The sequence below is a fragment of the Ornithorhynchus anatinus genome, chromosome 5 (assembly GCF_004115215.2).
Source record: "Ornithorhynchus anatinus isolate Pmale09 chromosome 5, mOrnAna1.pri.v4, whole genome shotgun sequence".
Classification (NCBI taxonomy): domain Eukaryota; kingdom Metazoa; phylum Chordata; class Mammalia; order Monotremata; family Ornithorhynchidae; genus Ornithorhynchus; species Ornithorhynchus anatinus.
In genome coordinates, this window is record NC_041732.1 from 12,262,591 (window position 1) to 12,282,117 (window position 19,527).

A 19,527-nucleotide genomic window follows, 5' to 3' on the forward strand; every position below is an offset into this window, starting at 1 on the left:
CTAGGAGGAAAGCGAAGGAGTGCGTTAAATTAGCCTTTATGAACCTGAGCAAGGTGTAATACAATAGAGATAAGAACAAATTGCTGTACTGGGAATTCTTGGGGACTTGAAGAACGTTATGCTCCCTAAAAAAAAGAAAAATACAAAGCATATATCCAAGAGAAGGTTTTTGAGAAGTGGAAGTTAGTCGGCAGTGCTGTCAAAGAAGTATGACTGCATATGGGGGAAAGAAGAGGGAAGAAACCATGAAATCGGAACCCTTTTGCTTCTTTCTGAGAAAATTACTTGGCAGTTTTCAGTGTAATGCACTTGATGGCTTTTTCTTTGCAAGTTTTATTAAAGAAGCATAAGCAACTATAGTGGAGAAGACATGTGACTTAGTGGCTAGAGCACGGACCTGGGAGGCAGGAGGATCTGGATTCAAATCCTGACTCCACCTCTTGCCTGCTGTGTGACTCTGGACAAGTCACTTCATTTCTCTGCGCCTGACTTACCTCATTCGTAAAATGGGGATTAAGACTGACAAGCCCCACGTTGGACAGGGACAGTGTCCGACGTGATCAGCTCGTGTCTGCGTGGCTCAGTAGAAAGAGCCCGGGCTTGGGAGTCAGCGGTCATGGGTTTGAATCCTGACTCTGCCACTTGTCAGCTGTGTGACTGTGGACAAGTCACTTCACTTCTCTGAGCCTCAGTTACCTCCTCTGTAAAATGGGGATTAACTGTGAGCCTCACATGCGACAACCTGATGACCCTTTATCTCCCCCAGTGCTTAGAACAGTGCTCTGCACATAGTAAGAGCTTAACAAATACCAACATCATTATTATTATTACCCCAGTGCTTACTCCAGTGCCTGGCACATCGTAACCCCGTAACAAATACCATGAAAAAGAAAATCGGAGGATGAACTCGGCAGAAATAGGCTGGTTTATTTCTTTGGGGCAACTCTAAATTTTTGATTGAAATTCCATTACTTGCTGCTAGAGAACTGTAGATCTCTGTATTAACAGAGGGCTCAGGTTACATAACCATCTCTGTCCTAAAGCACCGTTGGTTGTACTGCAGTGGAACCCACAGCAGTAAGAAGCATGAGTCAGTGACAGAGAAATCTGCATTCCAGCTGTTGGGATAACTCAACACTTATTACCTCACTTGAATTAAAATTTATTTCACGCTGACAGTGTCCTAGATGCCGTAGGCGATAAGTGAAAGGCTTAATTCCTTTTGTCTGTCTGTCTTGAAAGACCAACATTCTTCAGCTGTTCCCTCTTCTCCTTTTGCATCTGAAAGGCTTGAACGGTGAGATTTAAGGTTCTTTTGCCTTTATAGATGTTTCCAGGCCTTAACTGCTTTATAGTCCATGCCTCTAGTGATCCTTGGGAGTATCCAAATGAAAATCAGAGGCTGGGACCTCAACCTCTACTTCTTCAATTTGGGTAGAGTAGTCTGGCTTCTGAGCTTTCTAGCCTTTCTTTCCTTCAGACTAACCCCTCCCCTGCAAAAAAAAAAAAATCATGTCACCAACTCACTCCTTCTGGCTTCAGGGGTGACCTTTAAGCACCAGAACCTCATGAGCAGCCTGAAAGACTTTGGGATGATTGTCTGCCACCTACCCATTCAATAATAATAATAATTATGGTATTTGTTAAGCACTTACTATGTGCAGAGCACCGTTCTAAGCACTGGGGTAGATACGGGGTAATAAGATTGTCCCATGTGGGGCTCACATTTTTTAATCCCTATTTTTACAGATGAGGTAACTGAGGCCCAGAGAAGTTAAGTGACTTGTCCAAGGTCACACAGCAGACAAGTGGCGGAGGCGGAATTAGAACTCACGACCTCTGGCTCCCAAGCCCGTGCTCTTTCCGCTAAGCCACGCTGCTTCTCTGATTCAAGGCAATCAGCACTATTGAGTACTTGCTCTGTGCAGAGCACTGTACTAAGGGCTTGGGAGAGTTCAGTATGACACAGTGGATAGAGCACGGGCCTGGGAGTCAGAAGGTCATGGATTCTAATCCCAACTCCACCACTTGTCAGCTGGGTGACCCTCGGCAAGTCGCTTAACTTCTCTGTGCCTCAGTCATCTCATCTGTAAAATGGGGATTAAGAGTGTGAGCCCCATGGGGGACAGGCACCGTGTCCAACCCGATTACCTTGTACAGTGCCTGGCCTATAGTAAGCGCTTAAAAATACCATTATTATAATTATTGGTGTTGTTCAGTAGAGTTAATAGGCATGATGCCTGCCCTCAAATTTACAGTCTAGCAGGGAGGATCCTCTAAAATAAATTACAGGTAGGAGGAAGCAGTAGAGAATATGCTCTCACTCATCATCCCTGGTGGTATTTTTCATTGTTCCTGGTGAATGGGTGACTGCTTATTTCCATGGCTACTTTGCTGATTTCTGGACAGGCGGGGGAGGCAATAGTTTTGTATTAGAAAATGTAAATCGTGTAATAAAGTCAGGCTTATAAGTGAGGTAGAGTTCTTTTTCAAATCTTTGCTAGTCATTTATATTATGCTATCAATAAGCAGTGACTTAGACCACCTACTTCCTTATAGAGCAAAAGTAATGACTTATGTATTTAGACATTGGAGGAATGTGTAAATCTCTGGATCATTCTTGAGCGTGGAGATAAGCTCATAGTAACTGGTATTTGCTAAGCACTTACTCTGCACTAAGCAGTGGGGTAAATAATAATAATGATGTTGGTATTTGTTAAGCACTTACTGTGTGCAGAGCATTGTTTTAAGCACTGGGGTAGATACAGGGTAATCAGGTTGTCCCACAAATACCAGGCAATCAGGTTGGCCAGAGTCCCTGTCCTACATAGGGCTCATACTCTAAGTAGGAGGGAGGAACGGATATGTAACGGAGACACAGAGAAGCAGTCTTCTGACCCCCTCCAATTTTCTAGCGTCATCATGCCCCATTTAGTCTCCATATCCAAACTACCTTCTCTTGACACACAAATTAATGCCACAACATTTCCCTCTCCACTAAACTTAATTCCCTCCCTCCCCTGTCGGTCCACGACTCTCATGCCATTAAACCACAGTCCTGGGTCACCGCCATAGTACATTTGTCCTTCTCCTGTGCATGAGCTGCTCCAATGCTGATAGAATTCCTTGTCTTATCCCGCCTTTACTGCTCTAGCCTCCTCAGTGATCATCCTGCCCTTTGTCTCTCCCCACTCCTGGCCTTACTTCACTCTGCTGCCCGGATCATTTCTTAACGAAAACACTCACTTCATGTCTTGCCCGCTCCTCAGAAACTTCTAGTGGTTGCCCATCCACCTCCACATCGAACAGAAACTCCTTTCCTTAAGCTTTAAAGCTCTCGATCAGCTCTGCCCCCGTACTTACCCTCAGTCAGTGAATCGATGGTGTTTCCTGAGTGCTTACTTTGTCCACAGCACTGTTCTAATAAGTGCTTGGGAGAGTGGAATACAACAGTTGGTAGACATGTGCCCACCCCACAACGAGCTAACGGTATAGAGGGGGAGACAGAAATGAATATAAATAAATTAGAGATAGGTATGTAAGTGCTGTGGGGCTGAGGGTGGAGTGCTTCTAGGGTAGAGGTCCAAGTGCAGAGATGCAGAAGGGGGAGGGAATCTTGGAAAAGAGAATATAATCAGGGAAGGCGTCTTGGAGGAGGTCATGTTAAATAAGGCTCTGAAGGTGGGGAGAGTAGTGGTCTGGTGTATATTTGGAGGGGAGGGGAGTTCCAGGCCAGAAGGAGCCATCTTCAACTGTTTGCTCTCCACTGGCTTCTTCTCCACTGTTTTCCAACATGCCCGTCTCTCCCTGTCCTAAAAAACCCTCCCTTGACCCCACGGCTTCCTCCAGTTATCGCCCCATCTCCCTCCTTCCATTCCTTTCCAAACTCCTTGAGTTAGTTTTTACACCCACCCCCGTCTCAAATTCCTCTCCTACAATTCTCTCCTTGACCCCTTCCAATCTGACTTCTGTCCCCTTCACTCCACAGAAACCGCCCTCTCAAAGGTCACGAATGATCTCCTTCTTGCCAAATCCAACAGCCTCTACTCCATCCTAATCATCTTCAACTTCTCAGCTGCCTCTGACACTGCCGACCACCCCCTTCTCCTGGAAACATTATCCAACCTCGGCTTCACTGACACCGTTCTCTCTGACTGCTCCTTCTCAGCCTCTTTCACAGGCTCCTCCTCTGCCTCCCACCCCCTAACTGTGGGGTGTTTCAAAGTTCAGTTCTGGGTCCCCTTCTGTTCTCCTTCTACATCCATCCCCTTGGAGAGAACTCATTCGCTCCCTGGCTTCAACTGCCACCTCTATGCCGATGATACATCGTCAGTCCAGATCTCACTCCCTCTCTGCACTCTCACATTTCCTTCTGCCTTCAAGACATCACCGACTGGACGTCCTCCGATCACCTCAAGGTTACCTTATCCAAAACAAAACTCCTTATCTTCCCACCCAAACCCTGTCCTCCCCGTGACTTTTCCATCACTGTAGTCGGCACCACCTTCCTTCCTGTCACACCCATAACTTTGGCATCATCCTTGACTCCTCTCTCTCATTCAACCCACATATTCAATCTATCACTAAACCCTGACGGTTTCACCTTCACAACATTGCCAAAGTCCGCTCTTTCCTCTCCATCCAAAGTGCTAAAACGTTAATACAGTTACTTATCCCATCCCGCCTCGATTACTTCGTCAGCCTCCTTGCTGACCTCCCAGCCTCCTGTCTGTCCCCACTCCAGTCCACACTTTACTGTGCTTCCCGGCTCCTTTTTCCACAAAACCTTTCAGTGTATGTTTCCCCACTCCTCAAGAAACTCCAGTGGTTGCCCATCTACCTCCGCATCAAACAAAAACTCCTCCCCATTGGCTTTAAAGTTCTCCACCGCCTTGCCCCCTCCTACCTCACCTCGGTACTCTCCTCTACAACTCAGCCCTCACATTGCTCCGCTAATGCTAACCTTCTGTGGCCTGGAATGCCGTCCATCCTCAAATCCTACAGACAGTTACTCTCATCCCCACCCCCAAAGCTTTATTGGAGGCACATCTCCTCCAAGAGGCCTTCCCATCTAAGCCCTCCTTTCCTCTTCTCCCACTCCCTTCTGCATCGCCCTGATTTACTCCCTTTATTCACCCCCCTCCCAGCCCCACGGCACTTACGTACATTTCTGTCATTTATATTAATATCTGTCTCCCCCTCTAGACTGTAAACTCATGTGGGCAGGGAATGTGTCTGCTTGTTGTTGTACTCTCCCAAGAGCTTAGTACGGTGCTCTGCACATAGTAAGCGCTCAATAAATACGATGGGATGAATGAAACGAATCAATGTGGGAAAGGGGTCAGCCGCAAGATAGACAAGATCGAGGTACAATGAGCCAGCTGGCATTAGAGGAATGAAATGTGCAGGCTGGGTTATACTAGATCAGTGAGGTAAGGTTCGAGGGGACGAGCTGATTGAGTGCTTTCAAACTGATAATAAAGGAGTTTCATGTTTGATGCGGTGGAAGATAGGCAGTAACTGGAGGTTCTTGAGCGGGGCTTTATTCTCTTAAGCGATTAGGTGCAGATTAAAAATCCAGAGCTCGATTCTAACTCTGGCCTGGAGATTCTCATACACGGGGTTGTATAGGAAAAGGTGAAGAGTGTTATATTTACAGGGTAGTCCCAATATGCGTTTGTTTATAATCCTTTTGACCCTTCGTGCCGCTTCTGGATTACGGATGTTAAAGCAAGAGGGATGGAGCCATCAGATGCCCGGGATGTCCGTGGGCCGTCTCCAGCCTGCCCACGCTTTGAGCTTGGCGATGAGGGACAAGGACTGGATTGGCGGCAGGATTTCGAGCCCCATGGCATCAGCCTAGGGCAACTAAGCTTCAGGAACTGCAGAGCCGCAAACCGAAGCCATCCCGTGGCCGAGGGCCACGGATCGAAACGGCTGGCGGGTGTCTGGGGGTGGAAGGAAGGAAGTGGCAGCCGCAGATGAGACAGCTGGCGGTGGCGGGGGAGTGGGTACCGGGAGCCACGGCCCGGCCCTTGCGGACAGGGGCATCGCAGCGGCCAAAAGGGGCCGGACCTGGGGTTTCCTGCAGCTCGGCACAGCTCAGGTAAGCCAATCCTGAGCCCCATGGCGGGCAAAGGAGAGCCGCCGGAGACTCTGGGGATCGCAGTTCGCTCATCTTGTTACTAATATAAGTCAACAGGTGTATAACCCAATTTTTCTCTGTGGTATTCATTAAATACTTCCTGTGTGTCAAATACTGTTTTAAACACTGGGGTAGATATGAGTTAATCAGGTCGGACACAGTCCCCGTCCTACCTGGGGCTCACAGTCTAAGTAGGAGGGGGAGCAGGTATTAATAGTGAGAATTGTGGTATTTAAGTGCTTACTATGCGCCAGGCACTGTACTAAGTGCTGGGGTAGATGCAAGGTCATCAAGTTGGGCACAGTCCCTGTCCCACATGGAGCTCACGGTCTTAATCCCCATTTTAGAGCTGAGGAAACTGAGTCACAGAGAAATGACTTGCCCAAGGCCACAAAGCAGACCAGTGGTGGAGCTGGGCTTAGAACCCATAACCTTCTGGCTCCCAAATCCGTGCTTTATCCGCTACACCGTATTGAATCCCCATATTGAAGTTGAGGAAACTGTATTTATTCCCCTTGATTCTATTTATTCCCCTTGATTCTATTTATTGCTATTGTTCTTGTCTGTCCGTCTCCCCCCGATTAGACCGTAAGCCCGTCAGACGGCAGGGACTGTCTCTATCTGTTACCGATTGGTACATTCCAAGGGCCTAGTACAGTGCTCTGCACATAGTAAGCGCTCAATAAATACTAGTGAATGAATGAATGAAATGAAATGACTTGCCCAAGGTCACACAGCAGGCAAGCGGTGGAGCCGGAATTAGAATCCAGTTTCTCCGGCTCCAAGGCCCACTAGGCCATGCTGCTTCCCCAACTGTGAATAGTAACAGTAATGATATTTTTTAAGCTTCTACTAAGCCCTTGGGAAGTACAGAAGAAGCACAAGACACGTTCTTGCTCCACAAGGATCTTCTGCTTTTAGTGGGAGAAACAAATAATCAGAATAAATAAAATTGTTCAAGCAAATATGCATATACCCATCTAAGTACTGAGAATATAAATACGTGCATAAATGGAAAAGGTGGCTGAGAGGTTGAAAAGTTTCAGTGTTGATAATTAGTGGGGAAAACTTGTTGGAGGAGTGGGATTTTATAATAATAATCCTGGTATTTGTTAAGCGCTTACTATGTGCCGAGCACTGTTCTAAGCGCTGGGGTAGACACAGGGAAATCAGGTTGTCCCACTTGGGCTCACAGTCTTAATCCCCATTTTACAGAGGAGGTAACTGAGGCACAGAGAAGTTAAGTGACTCGCCCAGAGTCACACAGCTGACAAGTGGCCGAGCCGGGATTCGAACCCATGACCTCTGACTCCAAAGCCCGTGCTCTTTCCACTGAGCCATGCTGATGGGAAGGTAGAGAGGGTTGAGGTCTGGCAGACATCTGGGTGAAGGCGATTCTGGGCTCTGGGGACAATGTGAGCAAGGGGTCAAAGGTAGGCAAAAGAACTGTGGGACGTTGTCAGGAGGTGTGCTTGGAAGGACAGAGGGGTAGTGGATGAAAGAAGAGCTCATAAGTAAGGTGGAGAAAGCTGGTGTGGAATTTGTTTTTTAAGATGGTATTTATTAAGTGCCTACTATGTGCCAGGCACTGTATTAAGCCCTGGGGTCGATTCAAGCTAACCAGGTTGGGCATAATTCATGTACCATATGGGGCTCCCAGTCTTAATCCCCATTTAGGCACTGGCCTCCTAAGCCAGGGATTGTGCGTTCGCGTCCCATCTGGGGTGCCTTGGTAATATTTTATATTTTCATTACCCTATTTACTTTATTAATGAGATGTACATCACCTTGATTCTATTTATTGCTATTGTTTTAATGAGATATTCATCCCCTTGATTGTATTTATTGCTATTGTTTTTGTTTTTGTCTGTCCGTCTCCCCCGATTAGACTGTAAACCCGTCAGTGGGCAGGGACTGTCTCTATCTGTTGCCGATTTGTACATTCCAAGCGCTTAGTACAGTGCTCTGCACATAGTAAGCTCTCAATAAATACTATCGAATGAATGAAGGTAGCTGAGGCACAGAGGAAGTGAAGTGACTTCCCCAAGGTCACACATCCCAGCCTGCACACTTTGCTTCTCTGCTGCTAATCGTCCCGCTCTGCCTCGGTCTTGTCTATCTCGCCTCCGACCACGCACCCACATCCTGCCTCAGGCCTAGAACATCCTCCTTCCTCATATTTGACAGACAGTGACTCCCCCCCGCCTCCCAGTCAAAACCTTATTAAAGACACACCTCCTCTAAAAGGTCTTCCCTTACTAAGATCTCCTTTCCTCTCCTCTCGCGTCGTTCTGTGTCACCCTGACTTGCTCCCTTTATTCAGCTCCCCTCCCAGCTCCACCACACTCTGGTACATATCTGTAATTTATTTATTCATATTAATGTCTGTTTATTGTTGTATTGTACTCTCCCAAGTATAGTGCTCCACACACAGTAACTACTCAATAAATATGATTGAGTGAATGAATGGATGACGTGGGTGAGGGATCAGCGGCAAGATAGATGAAATTTAGGTTGAGAACATTAGCATTAGAGGAGAGAAGGAGGTGGGTTGGGCTGTAGTAGGAAATCAGAGAAGTAAGGTAGGAGTAGGGCAGAGATTTGAGTGTGTTAAAGCAATGGTAAAAAGTTTCTGTTTCATACTGTACTTTCCCAAGTGCTCAGTACAGTGCTCTGCACACAGTAAGTGCTCAATAAATAGGAGCGATTGATTGCGTGATGTGGAGGTGAATGGACAGCCACTGGAGGTTCTTGAGGAGTGGGGAAACATGGAAAGAATGGTTTTGTAGAAAAATGATTCATTCATTGTCATATTTGAGTGCTTACTGCGTGCAGAACACTGTACTAAGTTCTTGGAAAGTACAATTCAGCAACAAATAGAGACAATCCGTACCCAGCGATCCGGGCAGCCGAATGATGGAGGGACTGGAGTTGGGAGAGACGGGAGGCAGGGGGGTCAGAGAAGAGTCTGATGCAGTAATCGAGATGGGATAGGATAAGTGCGTGGATTAACGCCGTAGCAGGTTGGATGGAGAGCAAAGAGGATATTGACGATGTCGTGAAGGTTAAACCCATTGGATTTGGTGACATTAAATATGTGGGTTGAAAGAGATATGAGTCGAGGATAAATGCCGACGTTACAGGCTTGTGAGACAGAGGATGACGGTGCTGTCTACAGTGATGGGAAATTCAGGAATAGGACAGGGTTTTGGTGGGAATATGAGGAATTCCGTTTTGGGCATGTTAAGTTTGAGGTGGAGACAGGACTTCCAGGTAGAGATGGGAAAACAGTGGGTTTCTGTTTCCGGCAAAAAATACCTATTCCTTAACCTGATTAGTTCTTCAATTGCATTTCTTCTTCTTCTTCTGTATTATTTTCTGATTCCTTTCCCCCAGCCAATCAGTAATGTTTATTGAGCACCTCCTGGGTACTGAAGGCTTGGGAGAGTCCGATGGAATTAGTAGGCCTCATCCCTGCCCTCAAGAAGCTACAGTCTCCATCCAAACTGCTTCTCTGCTGTTCCGGGCACTTAATTCATTCGTCTACTCGAAGAGGCCTTCCCTGACTAAGGACCTCCTTTCCTCTTCTTCCACTCCCTTCTGGGTCGCCCTCACTTGCTTCCTTTATTCACCCCCATCCCAGCCCCACAGCACTTATACACAGATCTGTAATGTATTTATTCATATTAATGTCTTGTCTCCCCCTCTAGACTGTAAGCTCATCGTGGGTATGTACGTACCCGTTCACTGTTATATTTTACTCTCTCAAGCACTTAGTACAGTCCCCTGCACAGAGTAAACGCTCAGTAGATACGACTGAATGAATGAAAGAAACCCCAGTGTCTGCCCATCTACCTCATTAATCATATTTACTGAGTGCTTACTCTGTGTGAAGCACTGTCCTGAGCACTTGGGAGAGTACAATATAACAGAGTCGGTAGACTTGTTCTTGGCTCACAGTGAGCTTACTGTCAGGGGAGGGGAGGCAGACGTAAATGTAAATTGAAAAATTATGGACATGAACATAAGTCCCCTGAGTTGAATAAAGGGTGCACATCAAAGTGTAAGGACTTTGCCGAAGGGAATTGAAGAAGAAATGAGAGCTTAGCCCATACCAAACAGAAACTCCTTGCGGTTGACTTTGAAGCTCTCATTTTGCCCCCTCCTACCGTAGCTCACTGATTTCCTCTTACAGCACACCCGACCCGCTCCACTCCTCTAACGCCAACTTGCTCAGTGTTGCTTGATCTCGTCAACCTCGCCACTCACCCCTTACCCACATCCTCCCTTTAGACTGGTGTGCCCTCCGCCTGCACCTATGCCAGACCATCACTCTCCCCACCTCCAAAGCCTCAAGGTCACTGCTCCTTCAAGAGCCTTTCCCCGATTAAACCCTCTTCTCTCTGACTCCCTACTATGTCGTCTGTGCGTCTGGATCTGCGCTTTTTAAGCGTATAAACATTGCCTCCATTCTCAGCCCCACAGCATTTATACCATTTATTTATACTAATGTCTGTGTTCCACTCTAAACTGGAACTTCCTTGTGGGCAGGGATCACATCAACCGACTCTGTTATAATGTACATTCCCAAGAGCTTAGTAATAATAGTGGTCTTGGTTAAGCACTTACTTACTGTGCCAAGCACTGTACTAAGCGCTGGGGAAGGTACAAGATAATCAGGCCAGACACGGTCCCTGTCCCACATGGAGCTCACAGTGTAAGTAGGAGGGAGGACGGGTATTGAATCCCCATTTTACAGATGAGGTAACTGAGGCACAGTGAAGTGACTTGCCGAGGTCACACAGCGGACAGGGGAGCCAGGATTAGAACCTAGGTCCTTCTGACTCCTAGGCCCGTGCTCTCTCCCTGCAGAGTTGAGTACAGTGCTCTGCTCAATAAATACCATTGATTGATCGATTTCAGTTTGATTCCTCTGCACCAAAAAGTTGCAGACCCTGATTGTCCCATCTCTTTTCTCACCACGTGGATCCCTGTCTTGGTTTAGCGGCATCAACTGCTGGGCCGAAGTTACTGGCCATTATTGCTTTCAGAGTAGGTAATTGAGCAGACCTTTGCTTCTGAGACCACCGAGGAGGAGGAATTTAAGAGAGAGGGCTGGGATTAGTCTTCCAATAGAAAGTCCTCCTCCCTGCCGGGCAGGGGCTGGATCTTTTGAATTCCACTTCAGCTTCGCCTCTCTCACTTCTCCCCGTCCCTGTGAATGCATATAGATTGGGGAAGGTCTGGGTGTATGAATCAGCCGTGAATACAATATTAATTAGAACACCAAACAGGGTGTGCATGGAAAAACCTGTGTATGCAAAGAAAATCTGTCTGCACCGAATTCAAGTGAGAGGACAGCTTGATTTTCGTGGTCCTCGAAATCCATTCCAGGCAGGAAATCTCCTTCCAAGTCGAAGGCGGGATGAGGCCCACCCACTTCCTGCATACCTCTGCGTGGCACTTAGGCCTCCCCGTATTTAGAGAAACCCACAGAGTCCCCAAAAAAGCAAGACAGAGAAGCGGCAGGAATGCCAATCTTAAAACAGACCGTACAGGTTTGTGATATTTCTGTGGAGATGGATAGCGTGTGCCATGCCGCGTTGAAGTTCAGCAAGCCCTGAAAGGATCGGGTCTGGGTTTGGGGATCGTTCTAATCGATGGCTAGGCAAGGAGGGGGACTCGCGGGGGCCATGGAGATAGGCCAGAGAGGTAGTTTCAGCCGGTTCCGAATGCGGCATGTCGTCTTCCCAGCCTGGCTGGCAGTGGTGGGCATATTATTCTCAAATCCTCACAGCTGAGCAACACCTGCTGACATTTTCTAGATCTGACTGCTCGAAAGCTGGAGACTGCAAAGCTGTGGGTAGAAGAGTCTTGGCTTCCCAACTGGCCCCGTATGCCAGAATCAGGATTTTCTGAACATCAAGGCAGTGCGCAGAAGGATATGTAATTATTCACGCATTTGCTTGCCCTGCGGCTAAAGTGGGGTACTGTGCACGTGGAGTGTTGGAAGTTGTTTTCTACCGTGGGTTTATTTTACAAATACATTATGATGCTGTGGCAGGAAGCATAGAGAAAATCTGCCCTTGAGTACAAAATGAAAATATCATTGGATCCTATATATCGATGTTTTCATCTTCAGCAGTTTGAATTTGATGCTTTCCCAGCAGCGTGCTCAAAGCCACTGTTGTTTTCTAATAGAGTAGGCCAAAATACACTGGATTTTGAGGGTCAAAGAAAGAAGACTTGTCATCTTGGCGCCAGATTATTTTGAATAGAATTTAGAATACGTGGTTCAAGTGAAAGGTGCTTGATGGTTACAGTATCTCATTTGCGCACATCCATCGGCGATGTTTTTAGGTGGGTAGCAGTTGGGATAAACTTGTCGGGCAACACTCCTGCCGAAAATCATGAAGTCATTCCCGGTAATTACCGATTTTAGATAAGCTGGTTTTCAGGGGGGGAGGCCTTTCAAGGACCTGTTTATCGGAAAGACGTTCCTAACCCACTTCAAATAACTCAACACTTTGAACTATTAAGTTTATTCGTAGAGCCTTAGTTAACAGCACCGGGATTGAAATATGGCAGCTCTAACTGGAAAGACACTCTGGGTATTGCTGTGTAAATGAGAATGCAGGAGGCTTAAAGGTTCAGCATAGAGGAAAAAGAACAGAAATATTCAGTGCCCAGAAAATGCCAAGTTTCTCGCTAAAATATTAGTTATCTTACCTCTTAGCATAAGAGGTCTTATACCGTTTCTGAATGAAATAATTTTTTTAAAGCTTCATCTATTTATTGAGCGAGCGCAGATTTACCGGTTACTCATAACCGTTCTGGGGTCAGTGATGTTGGCGGCTCATGAGTATTTATAAATGCCTGCTTCTGGGTATGACTAAGTTTCTGAAATTCATAATCCTACAGTTGCCCCCGCAGGCTCTTTTTTGAGATTTTTAAAGTGGGGCTTAACTGACCCTATTATATAGCCGGTAGAAGAATATGGAGGGTGTTGATATGATTGTTATGTAGCCCTGTAGTAATATTCTAAGTCACGGTGACAGTAATGACATCTTTTTTAAAATAGCGGGGAATGAAAAACTTTTCTAGTGAATTGCCAGTTTAGGAACTACATTATGTAAATATTGTGGAATGGTTTTTAGACTGACTTCTGAACGGGGACAGGAGTTTGTTTTCTTTTGTCAAAAAGCATCAGCTGCTGTCCACTTATTCCCAGCAAAACAAAGTCCCGGCACAATTCTGACTTGCAAGGACTCTTCCCCCGAGAGGTTAATTAAAGGGTCTTTGCAGCCGTTCACGGTACTGATGATGAAGGGCTGTTTTTTTGATCCAATATGAGTAAAGAACTTAGATCAGAACTCTCTTGTCTTCCGCCGTCACTGATTGCAGACTTCTTTGTGGTGATATTTTGGTAAAGGCATCTCACTCCCTACTCTGAAAGTGGGCAAAGGAGGGAGGTTTGGCAATCTTTGCATTGATTCAAATGGCCTAACTTTAGCGTGATATGTGGTTTAAATCTCTCTAGACCGATGCCCAAACTGATCATTGAGAGTTGAAACTTTATTTGATTGTGGCTTTTCTGCAGAGGACACCACTGCTGTATGAAACTGGCTAGAGTGATCAGAGAGGCCAGAGGTGTGACTGAGGCATGAGGCAGAAATAGCCAGGGTGGTTGGAAAGGAGTCGGGGGAGGTGAGAGTGGAGAGCATCTGAGAAGGGGCTTCTGCACATCGACCAAAGACCGAATAGAAGAAGGGCAGGGACTCCCCTCCATCTCGGTCTGGCCCAGCTCCTCTCTTCTCCGCCACTTCTCATTACACATCTTTCTCCTTCCTTTGTTTCCTGTTCTTGCCCCGGTGCGGGCCGCAGAGGTGGTATGTCAGAGCTTCGACTCCGCCATCTGCAAATTGGCATGGTGAAGGCAGAGTGAACTGACTGCCCAGCAGCTGTTGTTCATTCATTCATTCATTCAATAGTATTTATTGAGCACTTACTATGTGCAGAGCACTGTACTAAGCGCTTGGGATGAACAAGTCGGCAACAGATAGAGACAGTCCCTGCCGTTTGACGGGCTTACAGTCTAATCGGGGGAGACGGACAGACGAGAACGATGGCAGTAAATAGAGTCGAGGGGAAGAACGTCTCGTAAAAACAATGGCAACTAAATAGAATCGAGGCGATGTACAATTCATTAACAAAATAAATAGGGTAATGGAAATATATACAGTCGAGCGGACGAGTACAGTGCTGTGGGGAGGGGAAGGGAGAGGTGGAGGAGCAGAGGGAAAGGGGGAAAAGAGGGTTTAGCTGCGGAGAGGTGAAGGGGGGTGGTAGAGGGAGTAGAGGGAGAAGAGGAGCTCAGTCTGGGAAGGCCTCTTGGAGGAGGTGAGTTTTAAGTAGGGTTTTGAAGAGGGGAAGAGAATCAGTTTGGCAGAGGTGAGGAGGGAGGGCGTTCCGGGATCGCGGGAGGACGTGGCCCGGGGGTCGACGGCGGGATAGGCGAGACCGAGGGACGGTGAGGAGGTGGGCGGCGGAGGAGCGGAGTGTGTGGGGTGGGTGGTAGAAAGAAGGGAGGAGAGGTAGGAAGGGGCAAGGTGATGTAGAGCCTCGAAGCCTAGAGTGAGGAGTTTTTGTTTGGAGCGGAGGTTGATAGGCAACCACTGGAGGTGTTTAAGAAGGAGAGTGACATGCCCAGATCGTTTCTGCAGGAAGATGAGCTGGGCAGCGGAGTGAAGAATAGACCGGAGCGGGGCGAGAGAGGAGGAAGGGAGGTCAGAGAGAAGGCCGACACAGTAGTCTAGCCGGGATATAACGAGAGCCCGTAGTAGTAAGGTAGCCGTTTGGGTGGAGAGGAAAGGGCGGATCTTGGCGATATTGTAGAGGTGATACCGGCAGGTCTTGGTAACGGATAGGATGTGTGGGGTGAACGAGAGAGACGAGTCAAGGATGACACCGAGATTGCGGGCCCGAGAGACGGGAAGGATGGTCGTGCCATCCACGGTGATAGAGAAGTCTGGGAGAGGACCGGGTTTGGGCCTGAAGATGAGCTCAGTCTTGCTCATGTCGAGTTTTAGGTGGTGGGCCGACATCCAGGTGGAGACGTCCCGGAGGCGGGAGGAGATGCGAGCCCGAAGGGAGGGGGAGAGGACAGGGGCGGAGATGTAGATCTGCGTGTCATCTGCCTAGAGATGGTAGTCAAAGCCAAGAGAGCGAATGAGTTTACCGAGGGAGTGAGTGTAAATGGAGAACAGGAGAGGGCCAAGAACTGACCCTTGAGGAACTCCAACAGTTAAAGGATGGGAGGGGGAAGACGCTCCGGCGAAGGAGACTGAGAATGACCGGCCAGAGAGGTGAGAGGAGAACCGGGAGAGGATGGAGTCCGTGAAGCCGAGGTGAGATAAGGTATGGAGGAGGAGGGATGGTCGACGGTGTCAAAGGCAGCAGAGAGGTCAAGGAGGATCAGAATGGAGTAGGAGCCATTGGATTTGACAAGAAGGAGGTCACGGGTGACCTTAGAGAGAGCAGTCTCGGTAAAGTGGAGGGGACGGAAGCCAGATTGGAGGGGGTCTAGGAGAGAATGGGAGTTAAGGAATTCTAAGCATCGATTGTAGACGACTCGTTCTAGGATTTTGGAAAGGATTTTGTTGTGTCAAGCGGGGCTGATGGATTCATTCCTTCAGTCATTCGGTCGTACTTATTTAGTGCTTACTGTACTAAGTGCCTGGGAGAGTACAAAACAACAATAAACGGACATGTTCCCCGCCCGCAATGAGCTTACAGTCTAGAGGGAAAGACAGACATTAATATAAATAAATTACAGATATGTACATAACGGCTGTGAGGCTTGGAGGGGGGATGAATAAAGGAAGCAAGTCGGTGGGGGTTGGGGAAGAGGAATCATAGTGGGAAGAGGCATACAGAGAACTTATAAGACCAGGGGGGTTGCCATTTGGCCAGGGAAGGGAAGGATCTTGATATTCCCCTTGGGCCCTATGCTCTACTTTATGATTTACCCAACTGTCATTAGCTGTGAGGCTACCTTGCTTTTGACCTCTTACACCGAGTAATCCTCGGCTCACCACAGTTGGCCCTGAACTCTCTCCCCTCATTGCTTCGCCAGCTCTAGTTTATGTTCTCTGTCAATTCTTCCCTCCATTGGCAGGGTTAATGACCACTGAAGGTAAATGTTTTTCAAAAGGGAGAAATAAGGGAGAAGCAGCATGGCCTAGTGGGCCATGGCAGTCAGAGCACCTGGGTTCTAATCCTGGCTCGGCCAATTGCCGTGTGACCTTGGGCAAGTCAATGAACTGTGCCTCGGTTTCCTCAACTGCAAAATGAGAATTCAGTCTTCCTCCCTCCTACTTAGTCTGTGAGCCCTCTGAGGGACAGGGACTGTGTCCAACCTGATAAACTCATAAGCACCCCAGTGGCTGACACTTAGTAAGCGCTTAGCAGATATCATGGGAAAAAAATGAGGTAAAGATACAGGTGGTTTTTGCCATCACCCTCTCTTTTAGGGGAGTGTACTGGAGCAATTGAAGGATGGTGGGAGGCCTGGGAGAGGACAATAAGGAAAAGAACGAGGAAGCTGGTATGCCATCTTTTTAAATCCATCTAAACTCTAACAACATTTTAAGCGTTCCGCTTAGGCCGAGAAAATCTCATACTGTGCATCTTTTCTTTTCTAACCATAGGCCCCGGCCTTCCATTTGAACACCGTAAAATAAACAGTTCAGTGCTGTCTTCAGCCTTCTTGTCGAAGTTAAGATGCTTTTGTATTTCCTCACGTAGTATCTAGTGAGTCACTGGTTTAGGCAGTGACTAGTGCTTTCCACGTCCCCCTTCTCCCCCACCATACATCCAAAGTGCTTATCCCTTGTGTTTGATAAAACGATGACCAGTGATTTCCCTCCCTGTGTGATTCAGAGAAATCCCCTCATCTCTGTTCCAGCCCTAGCCCTTAAATAGTTTCCATTGCCTGAGTTCAAGTAAACTGACTTTCGGCTTGACTTTCACCACAACCTTGGTGCTCTCCTGCAGGCTGTCTTTCTTCTCAGGCCTCTCCAGAAAGTATTGAGCCCAGGCTGAATGTGGGGATTATATGTTAAGGAGACTATTGTGTGGAAAGTGAGAGGGTAGCAATATTTTAAAATAAAAGGGAGGCTTTTGTGGCCTGGTAGTGGTAATAAATAGTACCCTATACTAACTTCTTGGGAAGTTCAAAGCAAAGAAGTGGCATATTCCTTTCCCACTAGGGAAAACAGACATAAAAGAATTGCAGAAATGTATATTCCCCCTCTCCTAAAAAAACCCCCAAAACTGTTCAAACCAGGTTATCTCCAGTCCTCCTACCAACATTTCACCTGAAGGGATTTAAGAAGTTGATACTCCAGAGCTCTGCGTGGCTGAGAATGGGGGCCCTGGATGGGAGCCACTTACAGAGTGGGAAGGGTAGCCCCATGAGGGGCACAGACTTTGCCCAACCCGATGAGCTTTATACGCCCCACACTTAGTACAGAACTTGGCACATAGCGCTTAACAACTTTGATTACTTTATCAACCTCCCTACTGAGCTCCCTGCTTCCTGTCTCTCCCCACTCCAGTCCATACTTCACTCTGCTGCCTGGATCATTTTTCTACAAAAATGTTTAGTCCATCTTTGCCCATTCCTCAAGAACCTCCAGTGATTGCCCATCCACCTCTGCATCAAACAAAAACTCCTTACCCTCTGTTTTAAAGCATGCAAAACACCCCCCCCCCCGCCCCACCTCACCTAACTACTCTTCTAGCACAACCCAGCCCACACACTTCGCTCCTCTAATGCCAGCCCACTCACTGTGCCTCGATTCCATCTCTCTTGCCTCTGACCTCATGCCCACATCCTGTCTCTGGCCTGGAACGCCCTCCCTTTTCATATCCAAAGACCAATTACCTTCCCCACATTCAGAACCTTATTGAAGGCCCATCTCCTCCAAAAGACCTTCCCTGACTAAGCCTTCATTTCTTCTTTTCCTGTTCCCTTCTGCGTTGCCCAGACTTGCTCCCTTTATTCACCAACCCAGCCCCCAGCCCCACAACACTTATGTATGTACCTGTAATTTATTTATATTAACGTCTGCTTCCGCCTCTAGGCCGTGAACTCGTTGTGGGCAGGGAATGTCTATTATATGGTGTTACACTCTTCCAAACATTTAGTACAGTGCCATGCACACAGTAAGCACTCAATGAATAGGATTGATTTAGTGATTTTACTGAGTTGGTCACACAGTAAGTGCTTAATAAATACCATTGATTGATTAATCCCAAATAAAATTTACTTTAAAACCTAATCCTTTTGGAAAAAATTGCATAAGCTATTTTCCACCAAAGGTAAGGGATAATAAAGGAGCTTAGCATCCATGAGCAGGCACCTCTGCTTTGATCTAGCCAACAAAGCCAGAGTCAGAACCAGAACCCTCTCTCCCCAAATGGATGGGATCGGTGACTCTGCGCTCAACGGAACAGTTTACCTGAGTTTAAAAATTAAAAAGATGAGAGTTACTTGACTTGGATTTCAACCCCAAAACCAGCCACTGCTATTAATACTTCACTGTTCAGAAACAGTTGCCAAACATCTGCAGAAATTCAATTTGACATGTGTTTAAAAACCCTAAAAGTCCAGTTTCCCATTCCCATTTCCCTTCCAAATAACCCACCTTCAGAATAAGACTTTGTTCTTGGATTGTGTGGGGAGGTTAAACTCCCACCTTAAATTGGCAAACTAGACTAAGTTGTTGGATGCAGTTATCCTGTGCAAGCTACTGATTTCTTACTTCCTGTGTGGTCAAATGATGAAAAAAAAACAACCCCAAAATAAACAAATTTCAGCACCTTATTAACTGTGTTCCCTAAGAGAGCCCCACTTAAAACATTTTAAAAGATTTCAAGATACTAAATTTAAAAGAATTTTATTAAATGCAAATTTCCTTAAACGTGATCAGAGCTATAGTTTCATTATGAATGACTGTCATTTAAATATTTTCCTCAAGTAGAACAGTATTTGAATACTTGAGAATGGAGCTTACTGGCAGAAGGTCACTTATGTAATTATTCAAGTGTTTGCTAAAAGTTGGGGACCCTGTTTTGGCACCCTGAAGCGTTTGTACGAAAAATATGGGGAAATTGATAGAGGGCGTTTCCACCTTGGGCCTTGGTAGTACAGCACAGTGATTTTTATTATTATTTTCATTTTTTTTAAATGACACTTGTTAAGCACTTTTGTGCCAGGCACTGTACTGAGCACTGGGGTAGAAGCAAGATAATCAGGTTGTGTACTATTCCTCTCACACGTGGGGAGGGAGGAGGATTTAATCCCTATTTTACAGATG

General features: G+C 46.8%; 1 protein-coding gene across 3 annotated transcripts in view; it reads left to right on the forward strand.

The window, feature by feature from the left end:
• Positions 1–19,527, forward strand: part of HMG20A (high mobility group 20A) — a 55,878-nt gene that overhangs the window by 8,617 nt on the left and 27,734 nt on the right. The window contains exon 1 of one of the 3 annotated variants that reach the window (XM_029065373.2): positions 4,284–4,418. The exons of the other annotated variants lie outside the window; for them this stretch is intronic. The gene's annotated coding sequence lies outside the window, so the exon portion shown is untranslated. Of the gene's footprint in view, positions 1–4,283; positions 4,419–19,527 lie in introns of those variants that run through there. 3 annotated transcript variants of the gene reach the window in all.